The sequence below is a fragment of the Cibotium barometz genome, chromosome 42, assembly GCF_041138505.1.
Source record: "Cibotium barometz isolate CiBa-2024 chromosome 42, ASM4113850v1, whole genome shotgun sequence".
In the NCBI taxonomy this organism is placed as follows: Eukaryota; Viridiplantae; Streptophyta; class Polypodiopsida; order Cyatheales; family Cibotiaceae; genus Cibotium; species Cibotium barometz.
The window spans coordinates 7,031,275-7,049,158 of NC_141087.1; the positions used below are offsets into that span (position 1 = coordinate 7,031,275).

Consider the following 17,884-nt stretch of genomic DNA (forward strand, 5'->3'; position numbering starts at 1 on the left):
AAAAATGCCAACCATCGCGTATCAAAAAGTGACACGGTCCTATGGCATCCAATACCTGTTCCCATTGTGTACTGAATTCCTCGGAATCCGCTTATGTTTTCTTCATGTTGTCTAGTCCCGTACAAACAAGGTCGAGTCCAGTGGTCTGAATCAAAGTTACTTGTTCCTTCTTGCTCAAAGCATCAACCACTGGATTGGCCTTTCCTGGAAGGTACTCAATCATACCACCAAATTGCTAAAATATCTGGCTCCAACGGTGTTGTCGGTCACTCCACTGTGCACTTGGCATTGTTTGAATCGAGCGTAATGCTTGATGGTCAATGCGAATCTCAGAGTCACTGCCATAAAGAAAATGTTTCCAATGTTTCATGGCCTTTATAACTGCGAGGAGTTCACGATCGTAGACTGAGTAATTCTTTTCTGCGGGCAATAACTTACGAGACATGTAAGCTACTGGATGACCATTCTGTTGTAATACACCTCCAATTACGATATTACTCGCATCGGTGATCACCTGAAATGGCTCGTTCCACGAGGCAAGTGCTAAACAAGGCAGCTTCTGATAAAGCCACCTTGAGATTCTTGAATGCCTCCAACGCTCGTGGAGTCATTCGAATCCGTTGCCTTCTTGTCTTGACACCCTTTAGTAGATTGGTGAGATATGCCGAGAGTTCAGAAAACTCGTCTATGTGGATGGAGTATGCCTGGCATATACCCACAAAGGATCTAATGTCATAAGCAGTCTAAGGTACTTCCCGATTGACAATCTCGGCCACATTATCCGGATCAAGTCGAATGCCTTCTGCACTAATTATATACCCAAGGTAATGAACCTCGAACAAATAAAATTTTGACTTCTTCTCATTGACGTAGAGGTCGTTGCTTTCAAGCAACTTCAGGACTTTCTCCACATCAATGTCATGTTGCTCAACCGTAGCTGAAAATACTAATATGTCGTCCAGAAATATGAACACACACTTTCCAATTAATTCCTGGAACACAGGCATCATCATGCGGTTGAATGTGGCTGGGGCGTTCGTAAAGCCAAAAAGCATGACCATAAATTCATAGTGGGGCCATTCCGTACGGAAGGCTGTCTAGGGGATGCCGCCTCCACAATCCTCACTTGGTGGTACACACTCTTTAAATCAAGTTTCGAGAACACCTTAGTCCCATTCAGCCTCTCGAGAATATAATCTATTCGAGACATTGGGAATCTACTCTTTGACAGTCAGCTTATTGAGTGCACGATAATCGACACATAAACGAGAAGACTCATCTTTCTTCTTGACAAACAGGATCGGAGTTGCAAATGGCGACACGCTGGGGAGGGTTATCCCCAAAGAAGTTTGTTTGAAGGATCCATCAGGGATGGAAAAGCTAGAATAGATTGTGTTTCATTCTGTGAGAAAAAGAAGAAAGAAAGAGGTCAGAAAGTTTTTCTTGGACTTCGAGAATTATTCGCTATTGGATGTGAAATGGATGCTAGGGAAGGACTTCAAGGATTATCCAGATACACTTCAAGCTTATGAGGAAATGGTTGGTCCGGATGTATTTGAAGTATAGATACAGACGTCTTGCGATCAAGACAGATTCAAGAGGGAGGGCTTGTGCCTCTAGCTCTCTTCATTGTGTATATATATATATTGGACTGGAACTGTATATATATATATATTGGACTGGAACTGACCGTTATTTTGCGTATAATGGTTACTTCGACATGCTCTAGTTGGGTAGCAACGATGCCAGAGGACCCATTGGACGGCAACGATGCCAGATGACCCATTGGACGGCAATGATGCCAGATATCTTGGACTTTGTAGTCGGGCGGTCATTGTGACCAGATGGCCCAGATGACTATTGGATTTCGCAGTCGGGCGGTCATTGCGACCAGATGACCTAGATGACTGTATTGGATTTCGCAGTTGGGCGGTCATTGCGACCAGATGGCCCAGATGACTGTATTGGATTTCATAGTCAGGCGGACCGCGGTCAATGCAGCCAGATGGCCCAGATGACTATTGATGAACTCTCGGGCGGTCCTAGTGACCAGATGGCCTTGAGGATAGTCTGAGCAGTCCTAGTGGCCAGATGGCTCAGCACGGTTTCGATGAAACCAGACAAGACAATTCATGAACAAGAGGATCATTACTTGTGCATTGCATACTGATGTATGTTTGAATTTCTTTGACTTTGTGTGCTATTTTTGATGTGTGGACAATGCTTGGATTTATGGCATGTGATAGTCCATTGGGCTCCAGACTACGTGGCCAGTACCTAGAATACCCAGTAGATGGAATGATGTATACTTGTTTGTTCACTAGCTTGTGTCTAGTTTTTACAAGAGGTAAGTATGCATTTATTTTATCTAACACATGTGACAGGTAATGAAGATGTACCATCTAGAACAAGGATATCGGTAAAAAAAAAAGGCATTGAGATGTTGCCAAATAAGTAGATGACACTCTATTTCACATGATGAAACCCATGCCTGGACACGAGACATGTGGAAGAAGACATGGGGACAGGGCCATAAGGTTTGCCATAAGGTTTGATTAAGAAAAAGCACCATTTTTGGTCAAAAAGAAAGAAAAAGCAAAAAGTCAAACAAGATTGATCGTGAGCCAAGGGCATAATTGGAAAGAGGAGACTGAGCCGGACCAAAAAGCTAAAAGGCGCTTTCTCAAAAAGCAACTCTAAGGCCAAAAAGCAAGGCCTTAAAGCAAGAAAAGCAAAGCACCAAAAGTTGAGTAATATTTTATTAATAAAAGTAAAAAGAGAAAAGCAAAGCAAAAACATGAAGGCTTTTTGGCAAAAAAGAAGGGTCTCTTACAAGTATAAAAACGATTGGCCTTCTCTTGTAGTACCATGAACAAGATCATTGAAGATTGAAGGAGATTGTGGAGTGTGTGTGGGCGTCATTATGATCATGGAGAGCTTCTTCTTCGCCATCAACACCTCTTCAACTTGCTTTTCAGATGTACGGTTAGCCCTAGACTTGTATGGGCATATGCATGGGCAATACGGACGCATGTATGGAGCTCTACAGACATGTATGGACAGAAATTTCAGAAATCCTAAAATTGCTCCAAAAACCCAAAAATTGTTTTTTGGATGTTTTTATTGCCCAAAAACCATTAAAATAGGTTTTATATCAGTTTTTTGCGAGAAAGAGCTTTTCCATGGTTTTCTTCATGGACAAGGCTATAGGAGTTGTGGAGATTACTCATGGGATGAGCGAGTGTTTCTTGGACTTGGACTTGGACTTGGACATGGAGAACTCAGGCATAGAGCTTGGACATGGAACATGAAGCTTGCACATAAACATGGAACTTGGACATATAGGTTGGGCATGAAGCTTGGACATGAACATGGAACTTGGACTTGGACTTGGACTTGGACTTGGACTTGGACTTGGATTTGGATTTGGATTCATTGGATTTGGGTTTGGTACTAGCCTGGTGAGAGATACTTGTGGGTCATCCCCGTGGTGTGCATCTCGTGCCTCGACATCGACATCTACTTGGATATCCTACATCGGCATATCTGTTTGTTTTGTATTCATTGATTGTATTGATCTTGGTCAGCGTGCTCGTGGATTGTTCCTGAATAAATTCTTGAAAGGGGGTGGGGCCTGTTCCCCGCTCAATGTGGTGTACTGTGCAAGATCCCCATTCCCTTTTCTCTCCCCTCTCTCTCTCTCTATATCTTTATCTCTTGGACACATGGTTGAGTCTGTTACTGCACGCCCCGTTGGGTTTACAGAAGTACACCATTTGGGTCCTCCTGAGTCGGAAGTGCTCTACGAGTCCTAGATGTGTTACTAGAGGAATCTGTATCACTGTAGTTTGTCGCGTCTTTGCCTTTTTTCTGAGATGAAGACTTGCCCTTGGTCTTGTCCTTCCCCTTGGACAAACAATCCTTGGACAGATGTCCTCTCTTCCCACAAGAGAAGCAGCGACTTTGACCTTTCTTTTGAACTGAAGTAAGTGCTTGATCAGAACTATTAAGAGACACCTTTATCTTACCCCGAGAAACGAGGACACGGACTCTTCCTCCAAGAGTAGGGAGCTAAGATCATCAAAATCCAATTGAGTGGTTGTGACCTGGCACCGCAAAGCTTGAGAAACCACATCATACTCTGGGGGAAGCTTGGTGAGGATAAGTGCAACCAGCTGAGTAGAGGACAAAGCAGTACCCATTGCCAGTAAACTGGTCATGGGTAACCTTGGCCTTCATGAGGAATGACTGTGTAGAACTGCCTGCAGGAAATAACAAACCGTAGTGTCACGACCCTGTGTATTTGTACACCGTATCTGAACATTGGGCAGGGTGGTCAGTGTGTAGGACATTGGTTAAACATTGGTTAATGTTCACTTGGAGTTAAAGGTGACCCTAGGAATTAATAAGGCCCCTTTTCATAATGCATGGTGAGAAAGGTTTAAGTTGCTACCTTTTTTTTGGGATTGTGGCCTCTACTCTATTTTTGGAGAAAGACTCCACTTTGGGAAAAAATCGGCTGCAGCTACACGTGGGTGTGCTTTTTCTCCTTGGAAGGTTGGCGGCTGGGTTGCAAGGAACGAAGGGCTGAGCAGGTTTACCCACACGCCCTCATTCTCTCTCTCTTGCTAGGAGTCGGGCAGCAGCACACACATGGCTCTTCCTCTCTGCAACAGGCCGGCGAGCTGAACCGCCTTGTCTCTCTCTCTCTCTCTCTCTCTCTCTCTCTCTCTCTCTCTGTGTGCATCCCAGCATAGACAGAGGTTGCAGCGGGCGGCAGATTTGGATTATTCTTGCGAGACATGCAGGACACCCAGTCAGGGTGCTGACCACAGAGGATGAGGAGATCCGCCAGCGTCCGATGCGGCACATATTATGAGATGGAGGCACCTCCATAGTGTACCTCCCCGTCCCACATGATATTGTATCCCCTCACTGTACTCCACTCACCTCCATAGCGTACCCCCCCCCCCCCCCCTCACTATATTCACACCCTATAAGGGTTTCTGTTAACCTTCCAGTTCCAGTTTCATTTTCTAGGTGCCAGTAGTATCATCTTTATTTTTTCATTTTCTGGTTTTTAATCGAGACATTGTATCAGATCCACCATGATGTAACTTTTTGGTCTCATAGGTCATTATGGCCTTTTGAAGACGTTAATGTAACATTTCATTTCATTTCATTTCTCTCTCTCTTGTTGCAAGGAGGCAGGGTTGGACTGAGCATGCTTTCTCTCTTTCGCTTGGATGCATGCGGGTTGGCTGCCGGAGGTGCACAAGAGAACTCCAAGAAGGTTATCCATTAGGAGCTCCTAGTATCTTACTTTTCCTCATAGTTGTTTCAGTTTCAGTTAGTTGTTTAGTTGTTTTAGCTTTTAGTTTTAGCTGTTTTAGCTTTTCTTACACAGACATTGTATCAGATCCACCAATTGTTGTAACCTTTTTGGTCTCATAGGTCATTTTGGCCTTTTGAAGACGTTAATATATCATTTCATTTCATTTCATTTCTCTCTTGGAAGGAGGCGGGCTGAAGGAGGCGCACAGGGGCTGACAGTCGAGAGGCTTCTCTCTCTCTCTCTGGAATGTAATCACATGGATGTATCTGATTAGTCCTATAGGTCAGATGTGGCCTCTAAAGGACATTAATATAGTTTTCTTTTCTTCTCTCTCTCTCTCTCTCTCTCTCTCTCTCTCTCTCAAGGAGCCGGGTGGAGGAGAGGCTAGTGAGTCTCCATACTCTGTCTTATCTGAGGAGATCCTACACTATTCGACACTGGGAGAAGTCTTCTTGATGGGGGACTTCAATGCACGGACTCAGAGCAGACAGTGCGAGATCTATGACTTTGAGGATCCCTTGAGACTAGAGCCGCTAGCTACAGAGGATACAGGGACCACTCGGATCTCCGCTGACAGAGGAGCTGACAGCACTGGATATGGGCAACATTTGGCTGGAGCCCAACACCATCTCGTTATTTATAATGGGATGACTCAGTCGCCAGATTCAGGTGGGTTGACTTGCTTTCCAGTGGGAGGCGGCAGTAGTACAGTGGATTATGTGATGGGATCCGGGAGGCAGCAGATATGGTGTCTCACTTCACCGTACCACCATGCCCCATTGGGGCGGATCATACATACCTATCCCTCACTTTCAAGGTTCGTCAAGCATTTTGCTTTCATTGCCGCTCCGTTACATGAGTTAACGAAGAAGAAAGCAATCTTTAAATGGACACAAGAAGAGAGAGATGCCTTTCAAAAGTTGAAGAGTGCAATTATCTCGGGACCGGTACTCATTATTCCGGATTTGCACAAACCTTTTGTGGTGGAATGTGATGCATGTGGGGACTGCATAGGGGCTGTTTTGAACCAAGAAGGACATGCCATTGCCTATGAGAGCAGACGCTTGCAACATGCAGAGCTTCACTTACAGGTTTATGAGAAGGAGTTGTTGGCTGTAATTCATGCCCTTACTATTTGGAAACACTATCTTTTAGGGGCTGATTTTATGGTCAAAACTGATCATCAAAGTTTGAGATACTTTTTGACTCAAAGTAAGCTCTCAGAGAAGAATATGAGATGGGCAAATTTCCTCTCAATGTTTCATTTTCAGATTTTACACACTCCAAGGAAAAAGAATGTGGTGGCAGATGCCTTATCTAGACGACCACAGGTTCGTGCTATTACAGTTGCATACCATGAGGACTTATCGGATATGCGTAATACTTATCATCTGGATGAGGATTTTGCACATGTATGGGCTGATTTGCAAGAGGGTATTGCTGTCCCATCTTATGTCATAAGAGATGGATATCTCATGATGCAAAATCGTATGTGTGTGGTAAGGAACCTTCGCCATAAGGTTATGGATGAGTGCCATGCTCCTCCATATGCAGGTCATAGAGGCATTTTGGCCATAGCACAAGCTTTGGAGAGGTATTTCTTTTGGCCAGATATTCGCAAGGATATTGAAGCATATGTACGTGAATGTATGGTGTGTCAAAAGGTCAAGTTTGATCGACATAAAGCACCTGGATTGCTTCAGCCTTTGCCTATACCAAATGAACCATGGGAAAGCATTGCTATGGATTTCATTATGGATTTGCCAAGGACGCCACAGGGAAATGATGCTATTTGGACCATCATTGACAGGTTTAGCAAGCAGATACATTTCATTCCCGTGCGCAAGACAATAAAGCCAGATCATATGGCTAGGATGTTTTTGGCACAGATATTCAAACACCATGGCATGCCTAAATCTATTGTGGGGGATAGAGATCCTAGAACCACAAGCTTATTTTGGCGCGCATTGTTTGACAATATGGGTACAAAGCTGAACTTCTCATCAGCGTACCATCCACAGACAGATGGGCAAAGTGAAATAGCAAATTCAGCCGTCCTCGACTTGTTGAAATCTTATGTATCCGACCGCAAATCGGATTGGGAGAAGTATTTACCACTTGTGGAGTTTGCCTACAACAATACGGTACATACTTCTACGGGCAAGGCGCCCTTTGAGATTATCTATGGCAAGGTGGTACTATCACCCGTCCTTCGTACAAAGGATGAGATTTTTGCAGCAGATGAGTATGTCAGAGACTTGGATACTGCATTTGCACAGGTACGGACAGCCATAGAGAGGTCTCAAACCAAGATTAAAAAGGCAGCTGATAAGCATAGAAGGGATGTACAATTCAAACAAGGTGATTGGGTCTTGCTGAAATTTGAAAAGGCACGCCTTCGGAAGAGGCCAGGGAAAGAGGGAAAGTACCCTAAGCTTTCCAACAGGTACTATGGACCTTGTTAGATCTTGGAGAATATCAATGATGTTGCATTTCGGCTTGTACTCCCAGATCATTGGAACATGCATAATGCTTTTCATGTGAGCCTATTGAGGCCTTATGTGGGACCGACACTGTTTGAGCCGGTTTTGGAAGACCCACCCGAGGTGGATGAGCTGGAAGAGATTCTTCAACCTGAACAGATTGTTTTCCACAAGGAACGAAAGCTTGCGGGAGGCAAACTTGTTCGTAGGTACCTTGTGAAGTTCAAGAATTATTCAGCTTTGGATGCGAAATGGATGGATGAGGACTACTTCGAGGATTACCCAGATCTTTTGAAGGCCTATCTGGAGGCTTTTCAGTTGCGGTCAACTGATTAGAAGCCGGGGGAATGTCACAAACCCCTATATTCTAGGGACATGCGGATGCGTGTCAGGCCTAGAAACATGCGGATGCATGTATGTATTATACCTGGGCATGTGTATGGATCATATGAGTGGATGCATATGAGTCCAAGGACATGGCAGGACATTTGTGGACTTTCCGGCAGTGCCCGTGTGGATTCCGGCCATGCACACATGGTGTGTTATGATGGCACGCGGAATATTTTCAAGTACAAGAATGATGATAGGTGGTTCTCCAAGTTTACATGTGCACAATGCATAAATGATGCATGCCATAACTTTATTTTACTTTGTGTGACATTGTCTTGCTGCCTGGACAATGCTTGTTATTTTGGCTTGTGAAGTCCGAGGGACCGGGGACGCCCGGGCACCTTGTGGACACGTGTGTGCACTCTTGTTTGGGCCTAAAACTGTGGGCTTATGGGTTTTGCAGGTGGTAAGTGCGTCCACACTCAATTTACAGCTTACTTCATTTACTACTACGGTTTATTGGTTTGCAGGTCCACACTCATTAATAAGTGGCCGAACAACCTATAATGCGTTCGCATTTGGTTGGACCAAAATTAATTAAGTCCGGACAGCTTATGGCCATTTCCTATTTGGTTGGACCTAAACTTATAGACACAGGACAAATGGAGCACTATGGGCTGGACACCTACCTGGACACCTTATGGGGACACATGTCAGCCAGCATGTGTACCCACCAGGCCCCTGAGGTGGCACCTGAAAAAGGTGCCTCCCTCAAGAGGCCCTTTTGGGCTGTTTTACTCATTATTCAACATATTGGAGAGCTGGTTGGAGCTTTGGGAGTTGCTACAGGGCTGGTTGCTTGCTTCCCGGACTCACACAAGCTTGGACAACGATCCCCACACTCTTCTAAAGGGCTGGTTGGTAAATTTCAGACCTGCAATTTCTGGTTATTGCGAGTTTTGGGCTGGTTACAGGTGTCCAAAGTCAACTTGGACAGTACAGGACAGCTCTAGGGACCTCCACAGGGCTGTAGGACCCTTTACAGGTGGATTTATCGCGACAGAAAGTTGCTGTTTTGGACTGGTTATTGCACAAAACAGGCCGGACAGCAATGGAATATGTGAGCATGGATGTGTCTCAAGGATTCCTGGTATAGCAGGTGCTTAGGGCAAGCATTGGGGACACTTGCTCGCGGAGAACACAGGTTTTTGGATCAGTTTCTGGCGTGGAAACAGGGCCAAAAGATCCATTTACATCTTGTGCAGGGCGGAGTACCTGTGAGGATTGTGATACTCTTGTGCAGGGCGGATGTACCTGTGAAGAGGCTTGTGCAGGGCGGATGTACCTGTGTGTAGGGCGGATGTACCTACAGATTCTCTTGTTTGAAATGTATTCATTCATAATGTATTTGGAAGAATCAGGTGCAGGCTGGTGGTGAATCCCCAGGCACCCGTAATCTTGTACTTTGCAGACTCTTTTGGTAATATAACCTAAAGGGGGGGGTCAGCCTATCATCGGCCCCTTTATGTGGTGTACTGTCATTTTCAGCTTTGTGGTTGTAATGCTCAAGTGTTAAGTGCTCAGAATCTTGTTCACATTTATACGATTCCAATACACGCGTCCGCCTCCCGTTACACCGACCAGCAGCCCAACCACAAATATAAAGAGTGCTTCATAATTCAGCAAAACACAACATATAATCAACAAAAACCAACTTCAGCAGCCGACATTACCTCTGCAGCAGCTGCCTGAATCATTGGACATCAATCAACGCAATCAATCAGCCAGCGTTCTACCTTTGCGGCACATCATTGTAGTTGCTCGGTTGAACACTTTAGTTCATCATCTATCTTCAGCATTGCCTTTGCTGTACTTGCTCTGCGCGGTGCTGCTTCATCTTCCACACCATCCAGGCTGCCGCCTTGCTCTGCACAACACTGATCTTGTGCAGCACTGCACGCGCAGCCCTCACATCTTCACGCAGTGCCACCGCTGTCCCTGAGGCGAGCCTTCGCTTCTACTTTGCATCTAGAAGGTTATGCCCATGCGTGGTAGTGTCACTTGAATGCTCATGGCTATTGATCACTACTTGGGGAGATTTCAAGGATGAGATGAGGAGAACCTTTGTTTCAGTCCGTAATAGATCAAGGATGGTGTTGAAATGGGATGATCTCACTCAAATGGGCAATGTCAAGGATTATGCGCATTGCGCACAAGTTCATGAAGTTCTCACTTCATGTGGAAGGCTTGAGTGAGGAGTACAAATTGAGAAAGTTCATCAAAGGGCTATAAAACAACATTAAGGTTGATGTGGATGCTCAAAGTTCATGAAGTTCTCACTTCATGTGGAAGGCTTGAGTGAGGAGTACAAATTGAGAAAATTCATCAAAGGGCTATAAAACAACATTAAGGTTGATGTGGATGCTCAAAGACCCGGAACCATCAAGGAGGCCATGCTTCTTGTGGAGATCTATGAGGCAAAGTACATGGAAGCCATGGGTTTAGGGCTGATTTTGGCACTTCAACTTTGGGCAAGATTTCAAGTGGGTTTTGCTTCCCTCTCAGGCCAAAAGGGGACCATGAAAGAAGATGAGGAAGATGGTAAGTGGGTGAAGAGGAGCATGAAGAAGTATGTGGGGTTGGTTGTTGCGGGTGTATATCATGTTCTCTTTTGGTAGAGTCTTTTGGGTTTGGGCTATACTGGATCAATGCCACAATGCAAGAGGTTTTCACATGCATGAATGCCCTTTTGGGTTTTCATTCATACAAGCATCCCAAACACAAAAACAGAATGCGATGCAAAGAGTATGCAAATGCTATGCAAGGGGTTTTTCCATGAGCAGTGCCCACAAGGGGTTTTTCCATGAGCAGTGCTGCCCACAAGGGGTTTTCCATGTGATGGGATGCGGGAGGCAGCAGATATGGTGTCTCACTTCACCGTACCACCATGCCCCATTGGGGCGGATCATACATACCTATCCCTCACTTTCAGGAGCTTATTGGAGACCCACCCACCCATCATACAGCCACCACGCACTATTTTTCACTTCACTCAGGACCTAGCCGAGGTGTACGACTATCATGTTCATGATCAGCTATTTGCCTTAGATCCATCGGCACCCATGGCCATGCTCACCTCCCAGCTCTCACATGTACTGCACTTCGCAGCCGCGAGGAGTTTCCCATACCACATACAGACAGGACGGCCACCTACATCTGGGAGCATGCCCCAGAACCGATGGTATGATGATGAGTGCAGAAACCTTTACCGCAGTCTCCGAGTGCAGAGGGCTCGCGGGGAGATCACCCAGAGGCAGGCAAGCAGGAGGATGCATACTCTCACCCGCCGTAAGCGGCGAGCTTATGAGGAGGCTCAGTACTGGGACACACATCACATGCTCATGAGCAGAGATGCTGCTGCTGCTGCTTGGAGGAGACTCAGAGAGCCCCGTCCTCCCATACCTATTGCCGATCCTCAGACCTGGCAGACATATGCAGAGAGACTTTATGATGTGCCTGCACAGCCCCCTATACCACAGCCCACAGAGCCATGCTCCACAGTCTCCACCTTCTTCACCCCACCTATGGTTAGGAGGGCCATATGCCGACTCCAACATGGACGGGCGACAGATCATACAGGATTACAGGGAGAGCATCTCATCTATGCTATTGATACATTGGCACCATTTCTTGCTCATCTCTTCAACAGAGCTCTGTCAGAGGGGTTTCCGGCTGAGTGGACGATGCACACTATTGTGCCGATCCATAAAGCGGGAGATGTACTAGACCCCGGGAACTACAGGACCATCATGATTGGCCATATATTGGCCAAACTATACGGGGCAGTTTTGGAGGCAGAGCTGAGCACTCATGCAGAGGTTGGGGGATTGAGAGCAGCAGGCCAGGCAGGCTTCCGTCGAGCCTTCTCGACCATCGACCACATTTTTACATTGAGGTGCCTGATTGATCAGGCCAAGGCACGGAGGCAACGGCTCTATTGTTGCTTTGTGGATTTCCGCAAGGCATTTGATACTGTGCCCAGAGAGCGCCACTTTCGGCGACTACAGACACTAGGCATACCTTCAGACATGATGTGGGGCATATACAGGCTATATGAGCAGGTCTTTGGGAGAGTTCGATGCCGAGGAGGCTTGTCCGACACAGTTGCTAGCACCATTGGTGTGAAGCAGGGGTGCCCGCTCTCCCCCACGCTCTTTGGGCTCTATATTGATGAGGTGGTTGATTACATCACACAGGGAGGAGGCTCTAGGGTTGAGCTATCAGGTATTATTGTCCATGTTATGCTTTATGCTGATGACATCGTCTTGGTATCCGACACGCAGGTTGGGCTTCAAAGACACCTTGTGGCTCTTGATGACTTCTGCGCACAGCAGGGGCTCACAGTGAACCTTGGGAAAACCAAGGTTATGATCTTCCACACTTCACCCGCAGTCAGGAGCCACACTACTCTCACATTAGCAGGAGGGCGGGTCGAGGTGGTGAGCTCTTATGTTTACCTTGGCATCACATTTACTAGCTCAGCTGGACGCTTCTCCATGGCTCAGGCAGTCCGAGACAGAGTGACCCGGGGGTATGCAGCTCTTGTTGGCCTTGAGCGTCAGTGTCATCAGGCACATTTTCAGGAACCCCGCATGAAGGGGTGGCTCTTTGATACATTAGTGACACCAGCCTTGATGTATGCAGCAGCGGTTTGGGCACCAGGGCTTGCAGCCTCCACATGGGTACAGCTGGAGAGACCACAGATCTTGATGCTCTCGAGGATGATACGCAGCAAACCATCCGTCCCGCACGACATTGTTCGAGCTGAGTTTGCTGCACCACCTATGGCAGTGGAGGCATTGTTCCAGACGATCTCCTTTATATACAGGATGAGGGAGATGCCCACGGAGAGATTATCCCGCCGAGCTTTTGAGGCATCCAGACAGCTGGCCGAGGCTGGACACACTGGATCTTGGTATGCACAGATGCTACAGTGGTTCTCACATCATGGGATAGACATTGAGCGGTTGCCACCTTTTCAGTATGATCAGTCTGCTCCACGGGGTTACCTCTCTCTCAATGAGAGGAACAGAGTGATGAGACAGGATATATGGCAGCACTACATACAGGAGACATGGACAGCACCAGAGAGCCCACTACCACCGAAGATGCTGTATTACAGAGACCACTTTATGAGCATCTCAGGGGATGGGTTTATACATCGACCGCGGTACATGGATGTATACATGCCACACAGCTCTCGCGTTGCTATTGGACAGCTACGAGTCTCATCACATCAGCTAGAGATAGAGGTTGGGAGAGCGGCACGGGTTCCTAGAGCTGAGCGGATATGCAGATTGTGCCGCGAGGAGGTGGAGACTGAGGATCACTTTGTATGTAGATGTAGAGCCCACCAGGGGGTCAGAGATAGATATGCAGGATTGTTTGAGGAGCACTCTTCACTACATCGGTTGATGGAGGCCTCGGACCAGCGACAGCTTGGCAGACTACTACTAGAGCTTCATAGTTCTCGAGAGAGACTCCTCCAGACACCCGGGTGGGAGACAGTCCCAGCTCACAGATTTCTTCCAGAGAGCTATGCCAGTGCCAGCTGATGTACCATGTGGGGTGACTGCATAGAGAGCAGAGGAATTGAGAGCCAGGAGGAGACCTAGACAGACTGGACATAGAGCACCCCGACTCTGTCACCGAGAGATGGCAGCTATCCGAATGAGACACCAGATGGAGACACAGGAGAGGCTAGCTCGCTTTCATTCAGACTCAGGGTACATGTTCATGCCATTCACAGCCTCAGCATCGTCGATGTATGATATCTTATATCCCTCTTATGGCACTGGATGGAGTTAGACATAGATCTGCATAGCATGCTTGTACTACCCCTTCAGCATATAGAGATGCATCTTGCCTCAGCACTCCATCCCCATCCCCACCCCCCTTATATTGTTTGTATATGGGCTCCACCGATCCATGATGATTCACAGTTGTATCCAAACACATGCACACTTTTTCTTTTGTTTCTTTTCTTCCGATGACCGGAAGAACACAGTTGTATTATTTTTTGTCTCATAGGCCGACTTTGGCCTCTCGTAGACGTTAATATATCTTTCTTTCTTTCTTTCTTTCTCTCTCTCTCTCTCTCTCTGTCTCTGTGCGTAGCCGCCGCCTTCGCCCTTGCTCGCCGCCCTGCTCGCGCTATGCTGGCCCGTCTCCCTGTCTGCTAGTCCCTCCGCCTGGGCTGGCTCTGTTTGCTCTATTCGCCGCCGCCTTCTGTTCGCGCCTCTGTGCGTAGCCGCCGCCTTCGCCCCTGCTCGCCGCCTTCTCTCCTGCCTGGGCTGGCTATGTTCTGTCTGGACCCGTTATGCTATTCTGTTCGCCTCGCTGCCCTGCTCGCGCTATGTTGGCCCGTCTCCCTGTCCGCTAGTTTCTCCGTCTCCCTTATCCCACCCACCCTTCCTCAGGCCCCCAAGGCAGCAACATAACTCTCTCTCTCTCTCCTCCCTGCCTGTGGGAAGCGCTGCAGAGTAATTTGGAGGAATGGCTCTGAGTCTCCAAGAGAAGCTCGAGGCCCTCGAGACGGCAATGAAGACACTAATCAAGGAGAACAAGAAGACATCCGATTCCAACCTCACTGAGGTGGAGAACAAGCTACACCGGCACATCATGGCCCTCGATGCACGGGTCACGGACCTTGAACAAGAGAACACGGCACTCAAGGAGGAGGTGAGTGCATTGAAAGTGGAACTGGTAGCCGTCAAGAACACCGAGAAGGAAGAAGGGGAGATCAATGACAACACTCTCACGGCCATCAAAGAAGAGATCTCCAAGGAGATCACAAAGGACATGGAGGGGAAGCCAAGCAGTCAGGATGGGTTGAGGTGGTGAAGAAGAACATCCGTAAAGAAGTGAGGGAGGAGACTCAAAGGGAAGAACACCAAATCATTCACACCACCATTGAGGAGGAGAAGATGAGGCATGCCCGTCGCCTCAACATTCGAGTCACAGGTATAGTCGAGACACCCGACTCCACTCTCGAGAAAGATGGACAGCTTCTATGCATGAATCTTGGCTACAAGGAAGAGGACCCTCTCCCCTTCAGCAAAGCATGGAGAGCCGGGAAAGACTCAACACACAAGCGAGCCCTCATCCTACAGTTTGTAGGAGAGACGGAGAGGGTCACCTTCATGAGGAAGAGGTGATTCTACGAGGATTACAGGGAGATCCCATCTATTTGGATGACGACCTTACAAGGATGCAGATAGAACACAGGAAAACATGCATGCCGAGAGTCCTACAGGCCCGGAAAGAGGGCAAGAGAGCATTCTATCGTGATGGCCGTGTCATCATCGATGGCAAGGCCATCGATTAGCGCCAGGCGGCCTATGGGACATCGGCTATGGAGGATCCAGATTCACAGATACACATAGCGGTTTGGAACTGCAATGGAGCACTTTGGACACATCTTGGGAGGATGGAGGAGGTCATGGAGGGACGGGACATCATACTACTTACAGAGATGCACTAGAGCCCAGAGAGGGGGCTACCCAAAGTCGAGGGCTATCAGTGGTAACAACCAGGTGTCATCTCTACTACATACGGCCGCCACCCGCAGCTTTCCCCATCATACACACATTGCACACAGATAGATCTGGGAGCATGCCCCAGAATCGGTGGTATGATGATGAGTGTAGAGAGCTATATAGACACCTCCGTGCCCAGAGAGCTCTGGGGACCATTACACAGAGACAGGCGAGCCGACAGATGAGGATCCTCACACCCACCCACCCACCGTAAGAGGCGTGCATATGAGGAGGCACAGTACTGGGATATATACCACCTACTCATGAGCAGAGATGCAGCCACTGCATGGCGCAGGATGAGAGAGCCTCGCCCTCGAACCCTGATTGAGGATCCACACACATGGCACACATATGCAAAGAGCCTCTACCATATCCCTCAGCAGCCGCCCATATAGCCACAGGAATCCCGCCCTACCACCTCTTCTTTCTTTACCGCCTCGATGGTAGAGAGAGCTATCCGCCGGGCATGGGAGATCGGCTGACCACACAGGTATACAGAGTGAGCATCTTATTTATGCAGCTAACACACTGGGACCCTTTTTGTTGCTCACCTCTTTAATGGGGCACTAGTGGAGAGCCTACCAGCTGAGTGGACTTTGCACACCATCGTGCCTCTCCACAAAGCAGGAGACATGCTAGACCCCAGCAACTACAAGACTATCATGATTGATCATACATTGGCCAAACTTTATGGTGCAGTGCACGAGGCGGAGTTGAGCTCATCTGCAGAGAAGGAGGGACTGCGAGCAACAGGGCAGGCTGGATTCCGACGAGCTTTCTCCACTATTGACCATATATTCACTCTGAGATGTCTGATTGACCAGGCTAGGGCGCGGGAGAAGAGATTATACTGCTGCTTTGTGGATTTCCGCAAAGCATTTGACACAGTGCCACAAGAGAGACTCTTCCAGCGCCTACAGTCATTTGGTATCCCATCAGAGATGGTTTGGGGCATCTATGCTTTATATGAGCAGGTCTTCGGGCACATACGATGCCCCGGGGGACTATCTGATGTTATTGCTAGCACCATAGGTGTGAAGCAAGGATGACCACTCTCTCCTACACTATTTGGGCTATACATCGATGAGGTGGTTGACTTCATTGGTCACGGTGGTGGGGACGGGGTAGACATCTTAGGTACCACAGTCCACATTATGCTATATGCAGATGATATTATTCTGGTTTGTGAGTTGCGGATGGGACTACAGCACCATCTCCATGCACTCGATGACTTCTGCACATAGAGGGGGCTTACAGTGAACCTTGGGAAAACCAAGGCCATGATTTTCCACACCTCAGGGCGGGTTCGACGACACAGGCCATCTTCACACTAGCAGGAGGACAGGTAGAGGTGGTAGACTTATATGTGTACCTGGGGATTACATTTACGACTCTGCCAGGAAGATTTACTATGGCATAGGCAGCCAGGGATAGACTCACACGAGGGTATGCAACTCTGGCCATGCTAGAGAGACAGTGTCACCATGCACACTTCCAGGAGCCCCGCACGAAGGGGTGGTTGTTTGACACACTAATCACCCCTGCTTTGATGTATGCTGCAGCAGTATGGGCACCTGGGCTCGCCACCTCCACATGGTCTCAGATAGAGAGGCCTCAGATTCTCATGCTCTCACGGATGATCCGTAGCAAACCCTCCGTCCCACATGACATTGTCCGGACGGAGTTTGTTGCACCTCCTATGCTAGTAGAGGCCCTCTTCCAGACGATCTGCTTCATACAGAGGATCAGAGATATGCCATCAGATCGACTCACATAGAGCTTTTGAGGCGTCCAGGCAGCTCGCAGAGAGTGGAGATAGGAGATCATGGTATTCACAGATGATACCGTGGTTCACTCAGCATGGTCTTGACATAGATCACTTGCCACCTTTCCAGTATGATATACATGCACCACACATCCAGCTCTCTCACAGTGAGAGGAACAGAGTCCTTCGGCAGGATCTATGGCAGCGATACACTCAAGAGACTTGGATTACACCCAGTCAGCCTCTACCGCCGAAGATGCTATACTACAGAGATCAGTTTATGCGTATCTTAGCGGATGGATTCATACAAAGACGTGGATACATGGATGTGTACATGTCTCACAGTGCCCGAGTGGTGATTGGCTAGCTCAGA

At 47.8% G+C, this 17,884-nt stretch overlaps 1 protein-coding gene across 5 annotated transcripts in view; it reads left to right on the forward strand.

Moving 5' to 3' along the window:
* Positions 1-17,884, forward strand: part of LOC147614124 (COP9 signalosome complex subunit 7-like) — a 94,043-nt gene that overhangs the window by 20,517 nt on the left and 55,642 nt on the right. The window lies entirely within an intron of this gene.